Source organism: Pelecanus crispus, chromosome 2 (assembly GCF_030463565.1).
Source record: "Pelecanus crispus isolate bPelCri1 chromosome 2, bPelCri1.pri, whole genome shotgun sequence".
Lineage (NCBI taxonomy): Eukaryota > Metazoa > Chordata > Aves > Pelecaniformes > Pelecanidae > Pelecanus > Pelecanus crispus.
Window position 1 is genome coordinate 125,517,902 of NC_134644.1, and position 21,873 is coordinate 125,539,774.

Genomic DNA, 21,873 nt, shown 5'->3' on the forward strand with positions numbered 1-21,873 from the left:
ACTCCTGTGGCAGCTCATTCACTCATTTGAAACACATATATTGGTCTTATTCCTTTGTTACCAATGAAAGGTGGCTTGTGCTGCTCCAATATTATAGGAAGAGTCCTGTCTGGAAAAAAAAAAAAAAAAAAGTCTTTTTCTCTCAGGAAGAAAGTTCTTTGCCCATCTTAAAAATTTCCTGTTGCATACATATATTTCTCTTTATACTAGAGAGAGTATATAATCCTAAATTTACTTTATCCATTTTGTGAAATAGGATAGTTTATCCAGACTTCATATGATGTAGTGAAAAATGTTCAGACCCACACATGGATTAAAAAAAAAAGTTAATTTGATTTCCAATGAATTAGTATAAAAGGGAAAAGGAAAGAGTGAAATTTCTATTCTGTTTGTAAGAGCTAGACGTTTTCTTCTTTTTTTTTTCCTTTTTATATAATAGTTATAATGTCTGTCATTTGATGAACTCTAAAAAAATCTTTCTTTTCCAATTTGAGTGTCTAGATAAGAGAACTTTTCTCATATATATATAACTTTATAGGTTGGAGGTTTAGTAGAGCAGAGCAAGTGAGGACGAAAAGGGGAAAAAAAAGGAAAAGAATGAGTCATGAGGGACTGTGTAACTGAAAAGTTAATGATAGAATTATAGCCTTTTAAAAACCTACTTGACACCTTGCAGGAGAGCACACTGTATCCATAAAGTGAAAAGAAAATGAAAACCAAGGCTGAGTGCAGTGTGACTGAAGATATCATTAATTAGTGAACTAAATGCGTAGTAACTGTCAACCTCAGCTGTATATTGACAAATTAGTCAGTTTTCCAGTTCTCTTACCATCATCTCTTGAGTCCTTCATCTAGCAATCCCAGTTTGACTTAATCTGATTCCTGAACTCACTGCAATGGTTTTCCAGTCACTGTGACCATATCTTATTTTAAGAAGCATTAATTGAAAATGTGATGGGTGGGATTTGAGGAGGAAATGGAGGATCCTTTTTTATTTTGTTTGGAGGTAGGAAGAGAAATAAAACTAGATGCTAATAGAAGCAGCTGGTCTTTTTAAACATTTTGAGACCTCTTAAATTTAAATAGCTAAGTGATTTAAATTGTATATGATTTTAAATTCACACATAGGAACTCAATATAATTTATTATAAATTTACTAATAAGGCTAAATATAGAATTGCATTCCTAAACTACTGAAAATGCAAGATTATTTTATCTGTATCTACTGTAACTATTTTTTCAAGTGGCTCTGGACCCCTGTGTGCCACCTAGTATCAGTACATAAGAAAGCAGAAAATAGTAGATGCATATATATAAGATTTGCCTATTTCTTCTTTTTTTCCCTGACCCCAACACTCCTGGAGGCTTTCAAGGGGTCAAATTAAGTTAGAAAACAGCAGTGGGAAGCAAAACAATAATAAAGGATTATCTAATGATTTCATGTCTGCTCTCTGAAAATTTTGTTAAAATAAAGTTTTTCTAGATAAAATATTGAACTGCTCTCATGGTGAAAGAAATGACCAGCTGGCACAGTTTAAATGGACTTTATCTTGTGGTTCAAATTAACACCCAGAAGAAAATATTCTAAGCACTGATTGATTAATGAAAGTAGTGGTAAATGGTAGCAATAGAAGGTATTTTGCTAAATCCACTCCTTCTGATATAATTTACCATAATAATGACTACTTAACTGTAGTGAAATAATTTGAAAGTTAGAAAACATAATGTGATCTTGAGAATCACTGTTTTTGTGGTGGTGGTGGGTTAGCTATTTTCATTCCTAATAAAAATAAAATTACTAGACATCAGTATTCCTATAAGATAAAGTAGGTTGGGTGATTTTCATGCTGTCAGATATGCAGCATAGTGTGTAATTTTTTCTTTTTCCTAAATGGGAATCCATGCTGAAGTTCAGTATTAGGTACTAGATATGAAGTTGCCCTTAAAGCTTCTTGAGAACATCTGCAGGCTCCTCTCCACATGAGCTGATTCATCACATCACAATTAATTTCAGCTCTTCACATTGACCTGTGCACACTACACTGATGGGTTGTAGTTAAGGGACAAGTGAGCTGCAGTTAGCTATCTAGCCTTTCATTCTGAATATTTTCATTCATGCTTACCCTCCTGAATTACAAAATAACCAATAACAAAAAATAATGAGAAATCACAGAGCAATTTGCAGTTAGATTATTATTGTGGACATGTCCTGAAATGCACTTTCTTACAGCAAAATTCATCTTTTAATGAAAAATTTCACCTGTCCTAATTCACTGAGTGGAAAGCTAAAAGTAATTATCTGCTGATTATTAGAGCAGTAGCTGGCACATTATAGCCACAAGAGTGTCAGTTTTTCCATTATGAACCCTGTTATTGTAGGTTCTAAAAATTTGCAGACTATTGAAACTTGGCACAAAAGTTAGAAGATTAGAAGCAACCTCTCTGAAAGGAAATTTTGGTGTCCAGCCATTTGCAGATTACCTAATTGAAGAAGAAGAATAGTTTGCTATTTGAACACGTATTGTGCAGGCTTTTCAGTTTGGAAGGACTTCACTGAAAATAATGACATCTACCTTACACTCAGGACTCCCCATACTATTTAAAACATAACAACATGACTTTCTTTAAATTATATTCATCAGGATTGTATAAACATCACACGGTAGTTCCAGTAACACTCTGGATGACATGATGGAGAATTAAATTTTATCTTCTACTGTAATAATTGTCCTTTCTGATTGCTGCTAGTAATGACTCCTGTTCTGTACTGCATCCAGCCAACCCTCATCTGGACAAGCAGCGGAAGGTTCTTGTGTGAAGAATAGGTTTCTGAAGCTTCTGGCTTTAGCTATTTTGAGGGAAACTGGAAAAGTATCTGCAGAGGTATGTCACGTATCGCCAAGTCTGTCAAACACAAGAGAGGTATGAATCTTTCTGATATCCCTTTTCTGTTTTATTTTGTCCTAAACCTATGAAGATATTATCCTAAACCTATGGAGGTGTTCTCAGTTTGTAAAAAACAACCAATCCAGTTCCATGGAAGGACTGAAATATATAGTACACTTTCTAAAAATCAAAAGTAACAGATGATAAGCCATTTAAAACCTATGTTAAACTTTTTACAGATTCATCTGGTTGGGAAATCTCTTTTTACCTGTCTGACCTCATGCGTATAATAAAAGTGTTGGGAGAGAAAGGACAGGCAGGCTTGGTAGCAGAGGCACATTAAGAAAAGACAAGAATGATGTGCCAACTGCAAAAGGTATAGAAATGCTACTGGCCAAGTGTCAAATATGCAGCCAATCACATTGAAATTACCATATTGTTTACTGAAGTATTTCCTCTTTGAGAGCTAATGTGTGGGGAAAAAAACCAACAGGAAAACCAAAACCACAGCTGAAGCCAACAAACCAGAGCCAAGGCATGTCAGGGCTGTGGTATCTTGGAGATACGGTACTCAATTATGCCCCAAGCGGTGGCAAGCTAATATTGCTATTTCTTGCATGCCAAGAAGCATGGTTTTTTGAATTCCATTTTTTCTCCTAGATGATTTAAAAATACTACAAACACAATCAAACAAGTCTTAGGTACATCACCCACAAGAAGTAGCAAATTTCTGAGGGGAAAAAATAAGTAGTTTATTTTTCATTATTTTAAAATTCACAATGTTTCTTTTTATAAAATGTGCACATACTATCTAAACAGACTAAGTAAGCAACAGTCTATTTAAATAGTCTATCTGAAATAAAAATGAAATGCAAACTGTGAAGAAATGAAGTTTGGCAGTAGTGAGACAGAAAATCCTGCATTTCTGAAAGAAATTTCTGGTTCATGAGGTAAACATTAAGTCTGAGTTCCTCTGTCAGCAATTATCTTTGTTTCCTGAATCTTCTTTTGACATCAGTGAGACCTTTTGTTCTTGTCATTATCAGGGCTGAACAATTCTGTATGGTGGTGTCTGTATACATGAGATGTCGTATGGACTGATTTCCAAAGGAAAACCAAGAAGTGCATGCTTAGTAAGAACAAGTAAATATATATTCAGGAATTTGTGTCCTATAATCTTTTTTTGGTTGAATTAGACTGACACAGGATGAAAACAGTTTGACAGATTAGCTAAAAATGAAAGAGTAATGCAACATTTCATTCTTGTATTTCCACTGACATTTTTTCTGCTTGCATTCAATTTCAACAGACGATTTTGGAACAATTCAGACAAAACCTAGCAATCTTGCTAGGATTGTCTGTAGCATGTTAAGTCTTGCTGTAGAGGAAAGCAATGTTAGGATGTTATATTACATCTACTGTTGATTGGTAGCTGTGGTCACTCAGCTCCCTGCAGGCATAACAAGCACTCCACAAAACAGCTGTCTCGTGCACAAATTGACCATACCACATTGTTTTGATTATTGAGTTTGGCAGAGACAGCTGATGGAAGTTGCAATGCATTTTCAGTAAGCACTTATGCATATAAGTTCAGAGGATTCATTTTAACTCCTTAACTTACCTGTTTTTGATAAAACCTAAGTGCTTATGCAATAGCAGAGATTTTTATTATGGCAGAAATGCTTTGCAGGGTAGCATTATATCATTCCATATGATCTCAATTAACTTGCTGTGGCCATATTAGTGGGGCATGGTGACATCTTATGTTGCAAATGTTGTGACTGATTGCTGATGTTCTTCTTTTGGCTTCTTCATGGACTGTGTGTTATCAAATGACTTGAAAGTATTTGATAATTCAGGAGCTGGCTGGAAAACCTCTGCAATACTGGTGCTCATCAAGAGGAAACAGGGTTGATATGTATGATTAATCTACAGATTTTATGGTTCAAATGTACTCTTATGCTTTCGAAACTTGAAGTTTTACTGACCCAACAGCAGTATAATAATCATAGAATCATAGAATGCTTTGGGTTGGAAGGGACCTTGAGAGATCATTGAGCCCAACCCCCCTGCAGTAAGCAGGGATTGAACCTGTGAACTTGGCGTTATTAGCACCATGTTCTAACCAACTGAGCTAACCCGGCTGGTCACTGCTTGTTTCCAAATCTGACAAATTTAGCTATGCTTTTACTAATTATCATTGTTGGCCTATTTTTGAAGATAAAAATTCAGATCTGGGGATAGGTTCAGATTTTGACATCTTCATCCTAAAGTTTCGTAGTTTCAATGAGTAGATACTGAAGAACAGTGAAATTACTGCAGTGCGACACCTTATGGAAATGTAGAGCAAAAATTATTTTTTTCTTCATAATATGGGTATCTCAGGTACATTTCCTTTGCATTTTCAAAAGGTAAATAAAAGCTGTGCAGCTAAATAATTGTGGATTACAAATTGGCTAATCTATAATCTGGCAAATCCAAAAGAGATAATCTTCCTTTAATATTGAAATAGACCACGTCAAATTTCCTCCTTAGAGATCAGCAGACTGTGAGCTATTTATCTGTTCTTGGAAAACATGGGGGAAAAAACCAAACCTACAGTTGTCCAAGTATTGCTAATAAAATTTAACAGGAAAGTACTTTACTGGACCTCATAAAATAGTAGCTGACAATGGATGTAGAGCAATGACTACTGGAAAAAAGCACTTCAAATGTGAAACTACATTGCTGGCTCCAAATCACCTCTTCATTGTCCAAAAGAAGGATGGCATTTCAGTTAAGAACTTTCGTCTGTGTATCTTGGCAGTACAAAACAGTATCAAATTTTAATGTTCTGAAAGTAATCTTGAAGATATTATTAAGTCATCAAATAGATGAATAGTACAGGATCATCCTAGAGACCTTAGTCATAGAGAATATGTGGATAACGTTGCCAGGTTGCTCCATGTTGTGGTTTAGATGGTTTGGAATTTGCCATCAAGGAATGATGTGAGTGTTATCTCTGACCTGCTTATTCCTTTCCCCTTCTCAACCTTCCTCTTCAGTTCCATCTATGTTGGGGAAATTATCCAACTTTAGCCTTATGGCAGTTTTCACAATTAGAAAGTTTAAGAATCTTTCATCAATGCTTGTATTTGACTGACTGCCTTCCTCCATGATGTTGCAAAACCGAAGTTCTGCGCTATGAAAGCATTATCAAAGTCTGATGAAAATTTTGACACTGAAACCTGAAGGAGAAGTTATTTAATCCCTACCCCTCAAAAAGCAAAGAAACAAGGATTGCTTATGAATAACAGCAAAAAGTGTTTAGATATCTATTTGGATGAACAGCAGGCATTATGGATAGAAGGCAAAAATATTTGGATTAGTATTTTAGAGATAAGTGAAGTGTCTGAGCATAGTCATCTGAGATGCAAACAGATATGAAACTGCTGAATTACAAGAGACGAACAGACAACAAGATGGGTGCATATTTTTTTCCTGTTCATGCACCAGGAAAAGAGAACATCCAATAAAATTAAAAAGAAAAAAAAAGACAATAACTGATTTACTGAAGACAAAATGAACTTTGTAATTCATTGCCAAACTTGATCTTTAAGGCCAAAATATATTAAATATAACATAAAAAATAAAATTATCTGCTGTAAAATCTAGAAAACATAAACTTCTACTGGAGTCTTTCTCTGTAGAGCAATAAACCATATTTGCCTAGTAAGGACTTTCTTCTAGAATCCCTGGAGGCATCTTCACTAAAAAATCTGAAATAGGTGGACATTTGAACTGTTTGACAAGTTCTGTGTTAAATGCTATTTTTTCTTTTTTTTTTTTTTTTGGTTAAACAACACTTTGTATATAAAAAGATACTTTTAAAACTTTTGCTTATATTTTACTTTTAATAACCTTATTCCACCTTAACAGGCATTCTGTAACTATTTCCAGTCAAAGAGCTTCTTATCTAGAACCCCAAGTTTGTCAGGGAATCATTCTTTCAAAATTGAACCGAAACCAGCTACATGAGCACTAGAATGAGTAAAGCACAGTCTCCTGTAGTTTTGGATCTCAGTAATGAATGAAAACAACTGCCTGCTTTTTGGGTTTTTTTTTTTGTTTGGTTAGTTGTTTTTTTTTCCTGTGGTTGAGGTATTTGCATGGGTTTCCTCCCATGTGGATTACCTGGTATTTAAGAATATTTGGGTGATGCTAGACGTGTTTGTTCAGATGACACACATTTACACTTTTTATACTATATGTTCTTTTTGCAGTTTCCCTGTAGTTTCTTGAACACACTTAGGAATACTTTAAAGTGCAGTTGAAATGCCTCTGATGTAAGTCCCTAATAATTCAGCACTTGCTAATGTATTCCTCAATTAGAAGCTTGGTAAAGTTACACAGCTGCTGCTCTCTTATCAAGGAGGTCTACAGAAGAAAAAAAAAAAACAGTGCTGAGGGTGTTGTTGCAAGCATTACAGCTATACAGTCTAAGACTATTCATTCAGCATGTGTTGGCTGATAAAATACGTGCACCTGCTACTGCGTGTTTCTGACATTCCTTTCAGAGACACAGACTAGTCTAAACCTAATAATGAAGAGAAGATATTAGGACAAATCTTTGGTCTGCTTACTCCAGTATCTTCAGTTATTTTCCTAATGTTGTGCATTGTTTTTTGGTGAGCATTTATATTTTCATTAAAAATTATACATAATGGAAGGAGAAAATTCTATAAAAACTGCTCATAAAAATTATAATTACTCAGTTAATATCTCCTTTTTTTTGTAAGTTGCCAGTTTACTTACTTTGATTGTCACAAATGCTGAGGATTGATTAAACTCATGCAATAGCATCTTGGTCTCTCTGGATTGCTTGTGAACTTCCTGCAGTAATTATTCTTTCTTGAAAGTTATATTTTTATAAATTGTTCTTTATTTTGTGTGAGAAGTCAGGGAATATTGTTTCTTCTCCAAGATAGAAAATTTTCTAAACCAATGAAGAGATTCAAGAAGGTCGTCTTAATAACTTGACAGAACACTCAAACAAATCCATATTAACAACATTGTTTGTCAGGTCATATTCTTGCTCATCTTGCTGTTCGTTCTCTTTCCACAACAGTTCTTAGAAACCGGGCACACAAATGTTCACAAACAGCATAAAATAAAAAGTCTGGAAAATACCATAAAATCAGATGAACAGATTTTTCCTCAGAGAAATATTTACAAACACTATTTTCCTGCTATCTGTCCATGTCTTGAAACAGGAAAATACAGAATCAAAAAGTCAAAGCTCTGTCTCTTTCTTCTCATGTTAAAATACTATTTAAAAATACATTTAAAAATATAATTTGAGTTTACTGACATCACCAGAGGGGATGTATTTCTCAGCATTTTGAATTTCCAGAGAAATCATGGGCTGTGCAGTTACATATATTATCTGATCAAGAACATATATAGTAGTCACAGCTGTACATTAATTCAGAGCATTGCAAAATGTAGACATAAATATATGTTCACCATTTATTCTGTGTTATTCACAAAAGTAAGATAGTGGTATTCTGCTCCTTCACTGGCCAACGTTATGAACATATTGAAAATGTTGCTCTGAAATATGAGATATAGATAACATAAAAAGATAATAAATTCCAAAGAAAAAAACAAAACATAAAGAAAATAATCAAAACTGAGTGAATTATATACCATGAATACTAAAAAATAACTATTTTAGGAATGTCTGTAAACCAGCGTTCTTTTTTGTTCTTTACGTTTTTTGTGAACAGTTGTGCGTAATGTTTCTTAAAACCAAAATTGAATGTTTAATATCATTATTTTTAGTTTGGATCATGTTGTGTTTGCTCGATATGTAGATTTTTTGAGTGACTCATTTTCTCAGAACTATGATTATCTTTTAAAACTGTAGGAGATAATTTTAATAACTACTTGTTATCAATGTCCTCTGTCAGTTGTGATAGGTAATGCCACCTTTGTTGATTACACAGCAGATGCAAAGCATAATCAAAGGATTTTTAAGCCAAACCAAATGTTCCTATTAAACATTTCAGAACTTTTCATTCATTAGTACCAGTCACAATAAGGCAGTGTACCTTGTAAAACCACACTTTATTTCTAGTGAATTGATTAAACTGTTTGTTTTTTCAGGAAGTAGAATGACTTTATCCAGGAGAAAAGAAAACAATTTTCTTCTTATTGACTAACTGAAAAGCTTAAAAATGAAACAATAAAATAAATAATAAAAAAATTAGAAAAGATCTGGAGCTGTTGGACCAGATGACGGGAACACAAGCAATAGCAGGCTTTTCCAAGCATAGACAAGTGTGAATAGCTCTATAAGAACCAGAAGGTATTGGAAGAAGATCTGAAACCAGACTTATTTCTGCCATGTAGCTTTCAGAATAGCCTTTTGATACATTTCAAAGCAGTTTTAAAAGTATGCATGTACCTTTATCCCCATCTGCACAGTTGATGTTTGGCCCTTATTTAACACCATTAATGTTTCATACCTTAAATAGAAACTCCCACTCCATCATATTTCTGCCTCTAGAGCCCCAAAGACTCTTCCTCCTTTCCTCAGATATGTCCTCATTTTCAGCTGAAATATCAGAGTTTATGTTGCATGTGATAGTATGCAGAAAAGGAGTAGGATCACCAGCACCAAATACCATCTCCCACTAAACTTTTCAAAGGGGCAAAGGAGGCGTCATTTTCTACCCCTTCGGCAAACACACCTGAAAAACCTAGATGACCGAAAGGACAGAAATAACAGGCAGGCACTAATAAAGCAGTTTATGAACAAAGCTGAGCAGAAGCTTTGTTCATCATTCCCATTTGTTCCAGACAGATACAAAGACCTTTCATATGGATTCATACCCAAATATAAGAGGACGATCAGAAAGTTAGTCTGAATTATAATTTGAAGCCTAGAGCTGAAACAGTTTTAAGGTCTTTGATTCTAGTCCAAGGTCTTAACCTTTAGTCTGGAGGGGTAGTTGTGGCTGTACTTTCTCCACAGGAGGAACTGCCTAGCAGTGAAATGTATAAACTGTTAAAAAGCTCCTTGATGCCATTGCATGTGTCTAATGCTTTTTAAAAAAAAATATTCATGAACATGGACCAGAACTGAGGCATACTCCAGCCCACCTACCCTGTCTACATGATCTGAAAATGAGGATCCAAATCCCTTTAGACAGCTACTATTTGACTGGGAAGAATACCTTGTTCGGAAGTACAAATGAAATTATGACCCTGGTGGTGTAGCACTGGTAAATGAAAACTAGCAGAGAGACAAGAAAACTTTTCAGTTTATGTGTCTGTATTCCAAAAACATTGAACACATATAACTAAACTGAAATGTTGCTCTTTGCAATGGTTTTTTGTGAAATGTGATTAGTATAGCATATATTGGAAAGAATTACACCCCAAATACATTCACCTATCGAGATGACAATCTACAAATTCCGTCTTAATATGTTGAACAATAGTTTGATTTTTCCTCCCTTTTTTTTTAATGCAGGTAACAATAAATATCCTTTTCCCAAGTACTTCAAAGTCACATTAGACAGAGGTGGTCAGACATGAGCAAAACATATTGAGCAAAAAAGACATTGACAAAACCAGAAATCAGTCAGACTGGTAATGTTTTAAAGTGGGTAGACAAAATTCAGGACCTGAGCATCTCCCACATGACCTTATCTGTAAAACTGTGAAGATGGTTGTTAACACTGAATAAAAGATTGTAGAAATCTCAAGGATGCAGCAAACACCTAACAGCTGCCTCCATCTCACTCACTAATCTACAGGTGTACAGGTGCACGATATTTTCTGAAGCAAAAGGACATCGTTACAGTATCCAAATGAATTATCCTAACTTTTTTGCCTAATGGGCAAGAAAGTTGGCTTTTAGAATACCATGATACATCTACAATCAGGGTGCATCACACCATATTCATATGTTCAGCATTATTCTACAAGAAAAAAGATCTAATCATAATATTTAATAGCTGTTTCATTGGTTCATAGAATTAGACTGATTTGTGAATAAAAGAAAACAGTCTAGCTAATAGTTCATCTTGGGGATACTCTTTCAGGTGCCTGACTTGTAACAGTTTGTATGAACTACTGTTCTTAAAATTCTAAATACAAAGCACTTTTAAATGCCCCCAAAAAAACCCTTCTGTATTTTGAACTACTATTCTTCTCTTTCCTACTCTCAGCTCTTATTTAGTGGGAGTTCATATGATTAAAAATGGTACTGGGAAGCATTTTGGCAAAACTATGTATTATTTGTTTTCTCTCCAGTGAATATCCCTGCAGAAACTAGAGTAACATCTTATTTTGTCTGGACACATATTTCAAGTTGATATTTTGGCCTTTCAAAGCCTAAAATTTCCAGGACCCCCTTATTTTCTAGGATACTTTAAGTAGTATGGCACTCATTTTCTAAAAAAATAGGTTTCCAGTTTTTGTGTACAAAGACATATTTGATGTTCTTTGAAAACCATTGTAAGATTTCAGTGTGGCAGTGACATCTACCAGAAGCAATGGTGCAAAGAACCATTATGCAAGCATAACACTTAACAGCTTTGAGAACTGGAAAAGGGAGATAATGGAAGATGTCTAACTTTTCAAAAAAACATTCCCACATTCATCATTCACGTGAGACATTATGAATCACTGCATAACACACAAGTGGTGTGATACACTATTTCTGTCCCCCACCTTCTGCTACCCAAATATAAAAAGTCAACTAAACTCATGTTTTCAAACTGTTTTGTTTCTTTGAGCAGTGCCTGAAATTCAAACCATTCTCTGTGGGTTGGCAAATTCATCGCCAGTAGTATTCTGCTTCTTTGTTTGTGCTTCTGGGCATAGGCAACAAAATCATACCTGTCTGCAGGATAGTGTTTGCATTGGTTTGAAAAAAAGTCTTCATCAGAGCAAACTGATAGAGCTGTAATCCAGCACAGCAGGCTTCAAACAAACTGCTCTTCACTGGATTTTATAATATTCATAATATTACTAAAATAAATTATTTGGTTATTTAAGATTTGTTCCCTGTGCCCAGCAGTAATTCATGCCTTAGTAAGTCTTTAGCTTTAGCTCTCTAGACATATCTCCGCCAGAGAGAGAACAACGGTCTTGCCGACTGCATCCTTACAACAACAACTTCCATCTAAGGATAGGAACATGCAAAGAATACCATACCTGAATTTAGGATTCAAAACTAAGCAGCAGACTGATACCTGTTTTTCCATAATTCATAGAAGGGTTAGTTCATCTTACTATTTTTTTCTAAAAAGCCTAATATTTCCTCTCGTTATATTGGCTGGGGTTTTTTTAACACTTAGCAACATTTTTTCCCCTTTTTTATGATACTTTTGAAACCAGGGTCAACATAACTAGCTTTTTACATGTTTAAATTTATATGATTGGTGCTGACATTAGTTTTATCAGCAGAGAATGAAGCTGTGCTAACTTGTATTCCCTCAGTGGATATAAATGTACGTGATAGACCTCTTAGTTGAAAGATAGCAGAGGGCAAAGAACTTGAGATAGAAATATACTAAGAAACAGGTGAATTCTTAAATTAGCAGACAATTAAAATTAGTAATTATTCTGAAGTGACTGATACTGAACTTCTTTTAGCATATGCCTTTAGAAGGAAAGGGATATGAATTATCCAGTCTTGCCCACACTTAAAGAGATTGCTTCTGTAGATAAACTAGTAGAGCGCTAGACAGTTATTTAAATAGAATAAATATATTAGGAGAAGACCTTTTCTGCCAGTATAGATGTGGTTACTCTAGGGTTTTGGTGGTTTTGGTGTGTTGTGGTTTTTTTTTTTTTTTGGTTGCTTTGTTGGTATGTTTGTTGGTTGGGGTTTTTTAACAGCAACCTGTTAGGACAGTGATTTTTTGCATCCTAAATCAAAAGACTTGTGCTGGGGAAAAAAAAAAAAACCAAAAAAACCCCTTTGTCAGGTCTGACAATGCATTGAAAATCTTTTTTTTATAAATATTCTTACTAAAGGTCTGGAAGGACAAGCCTGAACAGGTTCAACAGCTACTCTTTTGGAAAGGTAAAAACACCATGCAGGGTTATTAGATATGTGTGCCTGTGAACATGGGAAGAGAATTGCAGATTTTCTATATTAAAAATGCAGAAGAACATACAAAATAGAAAATAAAAATGTTTTTATGCAAGCTTGGAAATCACCATTTTTTTTAATGAAAAAATGAACCATATTTTGTAGAATACTGCATATGATTATCAGTTTTGTGGCAAGTAAAAAAGCTTTTCTCCATTCAAATAACTTACATTGTAGACTAACTCAGCAGAAATGCAACTCAGGGCTGATGCTATGATGGGACTTCTAGCATTCCTTCTTTATTCAGTTGAACAGGCATTTCATGTTTTATCTTTTGTGCAAAACAGCACTGTAATGATTGCAGGTTCTTTCTTGCTGAAAGGCAGAGCCTTGCGTGCACCTGCATGCTCTGTAGCCTCCCCCACCCAGGGCCCTGGCTGCCTGCACCTGAGGCCAGGGCTGGCATGGCGGAGCTTGCCTCTTCTTGTGGGGTACCACAGACTGCTCCCGTGTGGGTCAGGGCACTGCCCTACTGGCCATGACACCACCCCCAGTTGCTCGCTCCCCAAATCCAATGGCCCAGCCAGCTCTTGCTGCTTCCTGAGGACTCTGCTGCAATATGTGAAAACCTGAAACATGTGACATCCCATGATGCCTGATTTTTCAAAATATCACTGAACTACCAATCCACAGATAGTGCATGACAAGGGAAAAAAAAAACCATCCAGCTGGGGTGCGTTTGCACTTTCAGTGCCTAGCAGCCTCTAGATGCACATCCAGTATTTTTTTCTGAAACCCCAGAACGAAGCTTAAAAGTGTTTTTTTTAAAAAAGTTCCTTAAGTAAATAGGAAATGAACTGATCTTAGAAAACATCATGCTCACTTTCACTCCTGAAACTTCTTTCTAAGAGCAGCATGGGTGACTTTATCCATAGCCAAGCAAATAGCAAAAAGCTTGTTTTCTTTCTGCTCTGTCTAGATTATTGTCCCAAGGGGTGATGCTCATTACAAAACCTTAATGGCCATGTAGACAAAGAATTGCATTTTTGTATCGGATCTGGCTGGGATGGAGTTAACTTTCTCCATAGCAGCCCTCAGTGCTGTGCTTTGTGTCTGTAGCTAGAAGGGTGTTGGTAACACACCAGTGTTTTGGCTACTGCTGAGCAGTGCTTGCACAGCATCAAGGCTGTCTCTTCAACCCCACTCTAAAGGCCAGTGGGCTGTGGGTGGGCAAGAGGCTGGGAGGGGACATAGCCAGGAGAGCTGACCCCAAGTGACCAAAGCCATATTTCATACCATATGACATGATGCTCAGAAATAAAAATCTAAGAAAAAGGAGGAGAAGGGGTGGCATTTGTTATTAAGGTGTTTGTCTTCCAAAGCAACCACTAAGTGTACAGAGCCCTACTTCCCAGAAAGTAGCTGGACATGGCCTGCTGATTGGAAATAAAGAATAAATTTCTTTTGTTTCCTTTGCTTCCTCACGTGGTCTTTGCCTTTATTAAAGGCCACACATGGCCTTTATTAAACTGCCTTTATGTTGACCCATGAGTTTTTAATCTTATCTTCTCCCCCTGTCCTACTGAGGAGTGGTGTGGAGTGATAGAGTGGCTTGGTGGGCACCTGGCAGCCAGCCAAGGTTAACCTACAACACCAGTGCAAACCATGTTACTCAAAACTGCCTTGCACACTGAAATAACTAAATAATATATCAGCATGGGGAAAAGGATCAAGAAAACAAGGCTAATCATGAAGCTATGAAGGAAATGGTCTTTCTCCAGTACTTTTAAAGTGATAGAGGCAGAAGAAAAGAAAACAAAACAAAAACGCCTACCAAAATAAAAAAGAAAACCAAACCAAACAACCCCCCTAACCCCAAAATGAGACAAACAAACAAAATACCCCTAAAAAAACCCCATCCATAAAGCAGAAGAAAGCAAGATTTGGTGAAGGAACAGGAGGTGACAGACGAGAGATGGAAAATGAAAGAGAATGACTCTGGATTTCATTAAGAAATCTAATGTGAGCAGAAAGAGCAGGTGAGGACAATGAGGAAGCAGAGGTAAATATATGTGCACTGGTGTTCTGTTACTCTCCCTACACTTGTTTGCCTCCTGTGTTCTATGACGTGTAATTGTTTTACAATCAGAAGTCTATGCACTATATGCATCAGCTTCCACGAGTCTTTGAGAAATAAACTGTGAAACAATGTTGAGTTTACTAAAACTGATGCTTAGCTTTTTTGAGGATACACATTGATGTTAGACATGACTAAGATAGCTGGATAGTAACTTGTCCCATTTTTATGAAGTGTTTACAGCAGCTATTTAATTTCCTGGCTATATTTGCATGCATTCTTCTTTTGTATTCTGAGGCTGTGGGTCCTCACATCTTTTCAGTCTTCCCTTCTAAAAATCAATTACATACTGCTTCTCAGAATCTTTTCCAACACTTTCTTTTCAGCTTCCTGCTGACTTAAAATGGCATTGTTGCAGCACCTTCAGTTATCTTCACTTAAATTCACTCTTTTCTTTACAGAATTACTTTTCAGTTCACTTCTGTAAAGCAGAGATGTCCATATCTTTTTGGAATTTTTAAATATAACTTTTAAGCTTCATGAGGAGCTTTGAGAAACACAACTGGATGTGCATGAAGAAGCTTCCATGCATGAAGCATTCTCATCTTAGAATGATTCTTAGATGCTGCTCAGTTTAAATTATCTTTGTGAAATCTTGTAGCCACACTGTACCATTAAAACTTGGCACCCCTGCAAGCTGAAAAACTTTATGAAGCTTAGAAGTTGTTTCTTCATTTTAATTTTTTAAGTTTCTGGAATTCTGTTAGAGAACATTTTCCCCTAGTGGATGTACATTTGGTTTCCTTTAAGTCAGTATTGTCTTCTTACTTTTGGCAAACCACATCTATTTGGCCAAAATGATCCTTTTTCATGTTCTTATTGGGATTTATCATCTTGTCTGTAAATGACAATGTACTCTGATTTTATTGGGTGTTTGTTCAGGTTTTTTTTCAATTTTTGTAGTAAACATGGTAGAAATGCTATCCTGCTAATTGTGGGCATGACCCACTGAAGTATTTCACTTATTTTATTTTTTAATTTAATCTTCCTAATTAAGACATTAAATTCTGGAAGAAAAGCTTGCTTGTTGTTAGTTCTCTTATTGTGAATTTATTTTCTATGCTCTGTACTTTGACATCTAAATCTCTGATACCTTTGTGTCTTATCTAGCATCAGAAGTACGTCTGACACAACTGAAGCTCAGTTAAGAGTACAGTAAGGGGCTTCAATGAGGAAAAATATTGCACAATTTTGCATCTTTGTCTGACAATGTAAGGCAATCAGACGTCTGGCAATTTCAGTTCTTGTGTTCTAGAGTAAGAGTTGGTCTGTGTTTTGTCATGGGGTTGTAGCAACCAATGCCTTATGCAATGAATACCACCTCCTTGGAAAACAGTGGTCTATCTTTGTTTTAAAATATTAAGTATCCATTTCCGTTTTCTTTCATGTTGAAGACTTCAAATATTTGGGCTTCCCAAATAGACATATTTTCCTTGGTTTACTCTTCCATTCTTGCCATCACTCTCTTCTACTTTCACATTAAACCTTCTTAGGATATTTTTTCTGCTTTTCTTCATATTTTCTCAATAAGTCGTTGACCTTACAGTTTTCAAAAAGTACTTTTAAAATATAGCTCAGCAGATTTTTAGTTACATTTTGTATTGCATTTGAGATAATTCCTTTGCACTTACCAGGCACAGACTGCAAAACAAAACTGCTTTAGGTGCCCTGAAACAGATGGGCATGTGCAGAATTTTGTGAAGAAAGATAGATTAAAACCCCAAGAGAACTCATGCTTGTCGGATAAAAAGCAATAGATATACCTGAAAACAAATTTGAATGTAAGAATGACTAAATACTCCAATAAAATTCAAATGTTGACTATATCAGTGTAGCTTTACTATAGCTTGTCCGTTTTCAAAGATAATGTTATTTTACAAATTTCATATTTAACCATACCTGAATCTTTATTAGCTGATCTGAGATATTTCAGTCATGGTGAAAATGGGATGAGTTGTTTATGGATAATTAAGCACTTTATTCCCACCGCAGTGGTACATCCCTCTCTCTCCTCCCCCCCTGCTGTCCCCACCTCTCTCTTTCTCCTTTTCACTGACTCCACTCAATCCTTTTCTTTATCCTTCATTTATTAACTTTTTATTTTGTAGAAAAATTGCATTTAACTAAAGATAGCAAGAAGGACTGGATAGATGAATTATTACAGCTCTCCTGAGTGGTAATTTCAACTTTTCCTATTGACATAAGGCTGCATCAAAAATGTTGCCCAATAGGTTTATTTTGACCCTCATAGCATGAAGAGTGTAGAACATGATATATTACTACTTTAAAGAGAATTTAAAGGAAATATCGGTATTCTCAGTGATTAAAAATATTAACTACAGCAGTAGCCATAGAATAAATGTCAATACAGCAGAGTGGCATATACTTATACACATGAGTAAACCCTTAGATAATGGTCAATAATAGTTAAACAGTTCTATTGTATCAACTAATACAGAGACAAGTAATCAAATGTAGCTGGGGGGCAACTGATATGATAGGACACAGCACTAAAATATGAATTCACAGATGCGGACAAGATTCTGAAAAAAATTCTCCCCAGCTGCAGAGATCTTTAGTGTTGTCCAGTGAATCTTGAAGACTACCTGTATTTCTACCTACTGCTTCATGTGATACAAATTGACCACTAGATTAGGCTTTGCTTCTGCTAGCCAAAAGTCACTCAAGCAGAGAGGGTTGTTCTTTTGAACACCTTGCCAAAATGGTACATGTTTTTTACTGCACTTATAAGGCTCAGCATTTTATGTAATGCTTTAGACAACAGTTAAGCAGTTACTCTCAGGAATACTTCACTACTCCCCACTCCCCCTACTACTCTACTTTGGTGAATAAAATTATTTTTAAGCAGATCTAAATTACTATAAGAATGGTATTTTAGCAGTTTATGTACATTTATCAATGCATTTTCCTGATATGCTTTCAGAGATGTTCCACAACAAAGAAGTACATAAATAGATGTGGTGACAATGAGTAAGAACAAAACTGAGAAAATAAATTAATAAAAAATGTTATTACTGAAAAGGTCAATAGAATGGGCACTGATGACAATAAGCACTAGTATAGTTTAAGAGACAGATGGCATTTTCAGTTTTGTGTTTCATATCTGAAGATGCCACTACCTTTCAGGACAGCTACAATTGTCTTTGTGAAAAACTGAATACTCTATAGCAAAAAATTTTTCCTATTTACAGGCTTGAAGCGACACAGACCTAGTAAAAGTTCATATCAGCAGGTATATGAAGACATTTATAGGTCTATATGTATGTATATATATGTGTATATATATGTATATATTTGAAGAAGCATGTGTATATGCTTCTTGACCACACATGGAATAAGACACGCTCCAGTGGTAGTTCATATACTCCCATTTTACAGCTACATCAGAAGAAGAAAAAAGAGGAAATAGGTCAAGTAAGGGAGATCTGTGGATGTTATAGATTGTAGTAAAGCAGCAGGGAACCACAGATATGATTTGCAGTTGGGAACTAAAGTAGACTGACATTTTACCAAGACTGATACAACTCTAAGGTTGAAAGTGGGCAAAAAAATACTAGCAACAAATACAATAGACTAAATTTGGCTTATTTCCACTGATCTGGTTCCTTGTAGATATGAATCCAATAAGGATGTCTGGTCAATGCCAATTATTTCGCCTGATGAACTTTAATTAGATACTGCATACTCTAGTAGTTGAGCTACAAGAAATTTCTCCATTTTTTCCTTGGTTTTTTAATATTAGCAAATGAAATCTACTCTGATTTCTGTGGGTAACCATGGGATTGAAGTTATTTGCTGAAGATGGTATTTGGGTTTACTAATAGAAGGATTAGATTCTGCATATTTAATATTTGCAAGGTTTTAATAGTAATTTACTCAGCAGAGATGTGATCAAGGGACATAGTTGTTTAGAATACAGATAATCATGACTTACAAAACAATTTGTTTATGGATTAATTTTAATAGAAGTTAATCATGTTCTTGGGCGTGTAAGAATAAATTTTTATGAGCTACGTGCTATAAACCTTTGGATATTTCAAGGGCATGTATCAAGCATTGTCATCTCATAGAAGGGCTCCAAACTTCTGAGGTTCACACTCATAAAACTTAGCACATATTTAATACATCACATTTTCAAAGTCTTTGAGTACTGACAATTTTTTACCCACTGATTTTTTCTCCTAATCTTTTGCCTAGGAGAAAAATTAACAGTATGCCTGAGTTCAAAGACTAAAGAACTGAAAATCAAACTCCCTGACTTTCTTGTGTGTTTTATGTGCAGAGAACTGAGAATTGAATGGTGAACATCTTGATATGAAAAACTTTGATTTTGAGATTTGACCCAATATAGCACAGAAAGGTCTAATTTCTTAGTCTGTTGCCACACACCTACTGATGCGTGAGCCCTGTAGTCTTTGACCTTTATCTCCTCAATCCCACTTGTTTAAAAGAAGAGATTCTTTAGCAAGTGTCCTGGTTTCAGGTGCAATAGAGTTAATTTTCTTCCTAGTAGCTGGCATAGTGATGTGTTTTGGATTTAGTATGAGAATAGTGCTGATAACACTCTGATGTTTTAGTTGTTGCTAAGTAGTGTTTATGCTAGTCAAGGACTTTTCAGCTTCCCATGCTCTGCCAGGTGCACAAGAAACTGGGAGGGGGCATAGCCAGGACAGCTGATCCAACCTCACCAAAGGGCTATTCCATACCATATGACATCATGCTCAGTATATAAGTTGCGGGGAGTTGGCCGGGGAGCAGCGATTGCTGCTCGGGAACTGTCTGGGCATTGGTCAGTGGGTGGTGAGCAATTGCATTGTGCATCACTTGCTTTGTATATTATTATTACTATTATTGTTATATTATTATTATTACTACTACTATTATACTTTATTTTATTCCAATTATTAAAATGTTCTTATATCAGCCCAGGAGTTTTGTCACTCTTACTCTTCCGATTCTCTCCCCCATCCCACCGGGGCAGGGGGATTGAGCGAGCGGCTGCGTGGTGCTTAGTTGCTGGCTAAGGTTAAACTACAACAGCAAGATAGACTAAAGTCAGGCAGGGAGAAACCTTCTTCTGGTCATGTTATATACATAAGGAGAATCTGAAAGATTCATCAACCTTCCATTTGGCTAATGTTTTCATTTGTTAATCATTAATCCAGGAAATCTCTTTCCCTTAAACCTGAATGACATTTCAATGTCTGTGTCAGCTGTTTCTATTATCTGTTAAGTAAACGGTCTCAAAAGAATGCAGAATTTGTGAAGGCATATCAAAACTGGTTTCTGTGATACTCAGATGCATGCTTCTAGAAAGTGTACTCTGGTATTCTTTAATAAACTGCCCATGAGTGCTATTCATAGAATCATAGAATCATAAACATAGAATCATAATCATAGAATCCTTTGGGTTGGAAGGGACCTTTAGACGTCATCTAGCCCAACCCCCCTGCAGGGAGCAGGGACAGCTTTAACTACATCAGGTTGCTCAGAGCCCCGTCCAACCTGACCTTGAATGTTACCAGAGATGGGGTCTCCACTACCTCTCTGGGCAACCTGTTCCAGTGCTTCACCACCCTCATTGTAAAAAATTTCCTCCTTATATCCAGTCTAAATCTATTCTTCTTTAGTTTAAATCCATTATTCCTTGTCCTGTCACAACAGGCCTTGCTAAAAAGATTGTCCCCATCTTTCCTGTAGGCCCCCTTTAAGTACTGGAAGGTTGCAATAAGGTCTCCTCGCAGCCTTCTCTTCTCCAGGCTGAACAACCCCAACTCTCTCAGGCTGGCCTCATAGGAGAGGTGCTCCAGCCCTTGGATCATTTTGGTGGCCCTCTTCTGGACCCGCTTCAGCAGGTCCATGTCCTTCTTGTGCTTCTTCCAGAGGGAAGGGACCAGCAGAAGGAGGAGGGTCTTAGTTGGATAGTGCAAACAAACCCATCAAACAACACAATAAGAGAATTTATTGTATTTCACATATGCAGTCCAGATTGATTACCACAAGCAGTTTTAGAATCAGCCTGGTATGCCCTAGTGTCACCAAGAAAAAAGGCTAACAGTAAACTTAACGTGCATTTAAAGATACTTGAAAAGACAGAAATTTAAAATGCAAATCCAAATTAATCTGTCACATTGGCCAAACTGTGAGAAGATCTTCAAAGTTCCAAACCTGCAGTGTGTGTTAAAACTTTTTTACTATTGTGAATTGACATCAATATTGAAGAAGGTGAAGAGAAGCAAAGACGAAATACTTCTACCTCAGTTATGTCAAGGGCTATTGCTCATTAGTCAGCTATGCCTGGAATTAGCTTGCAGAATATACGTGTAACTTCTTTGGAGCTAGTGTTGCATGTACCAGGTGTTTTTCTGTCTGTGATAATCCTTACTTTATTCTCTACAAGTTTTTATCTGAAGCTGCTCTTCAGCAAAGTCCTTAATTTTAATGACTATCAGGGATTTGATCATTACATGGTGAATCTTTACCTCTCAGATGTGAATGGCTTTTTAAAAAGTGTTCCCAATTTCAACAAGCAGTCTACTGCAGAATGATATTTATAAGTTGAATATTTTTCAATTTTCCAGATGTATTACATGAGGGTTAATATATTTTTGCCACTAGAAATTCCTTTAAAAATCAACACTGTTGATCTTTTGGAACAGTAGGTAAGGTAAGTGAGGGAAATGAATAAAGTCAAGAGATATATCTCAGAAAAAAATATCCTTATTTGTAAAATACT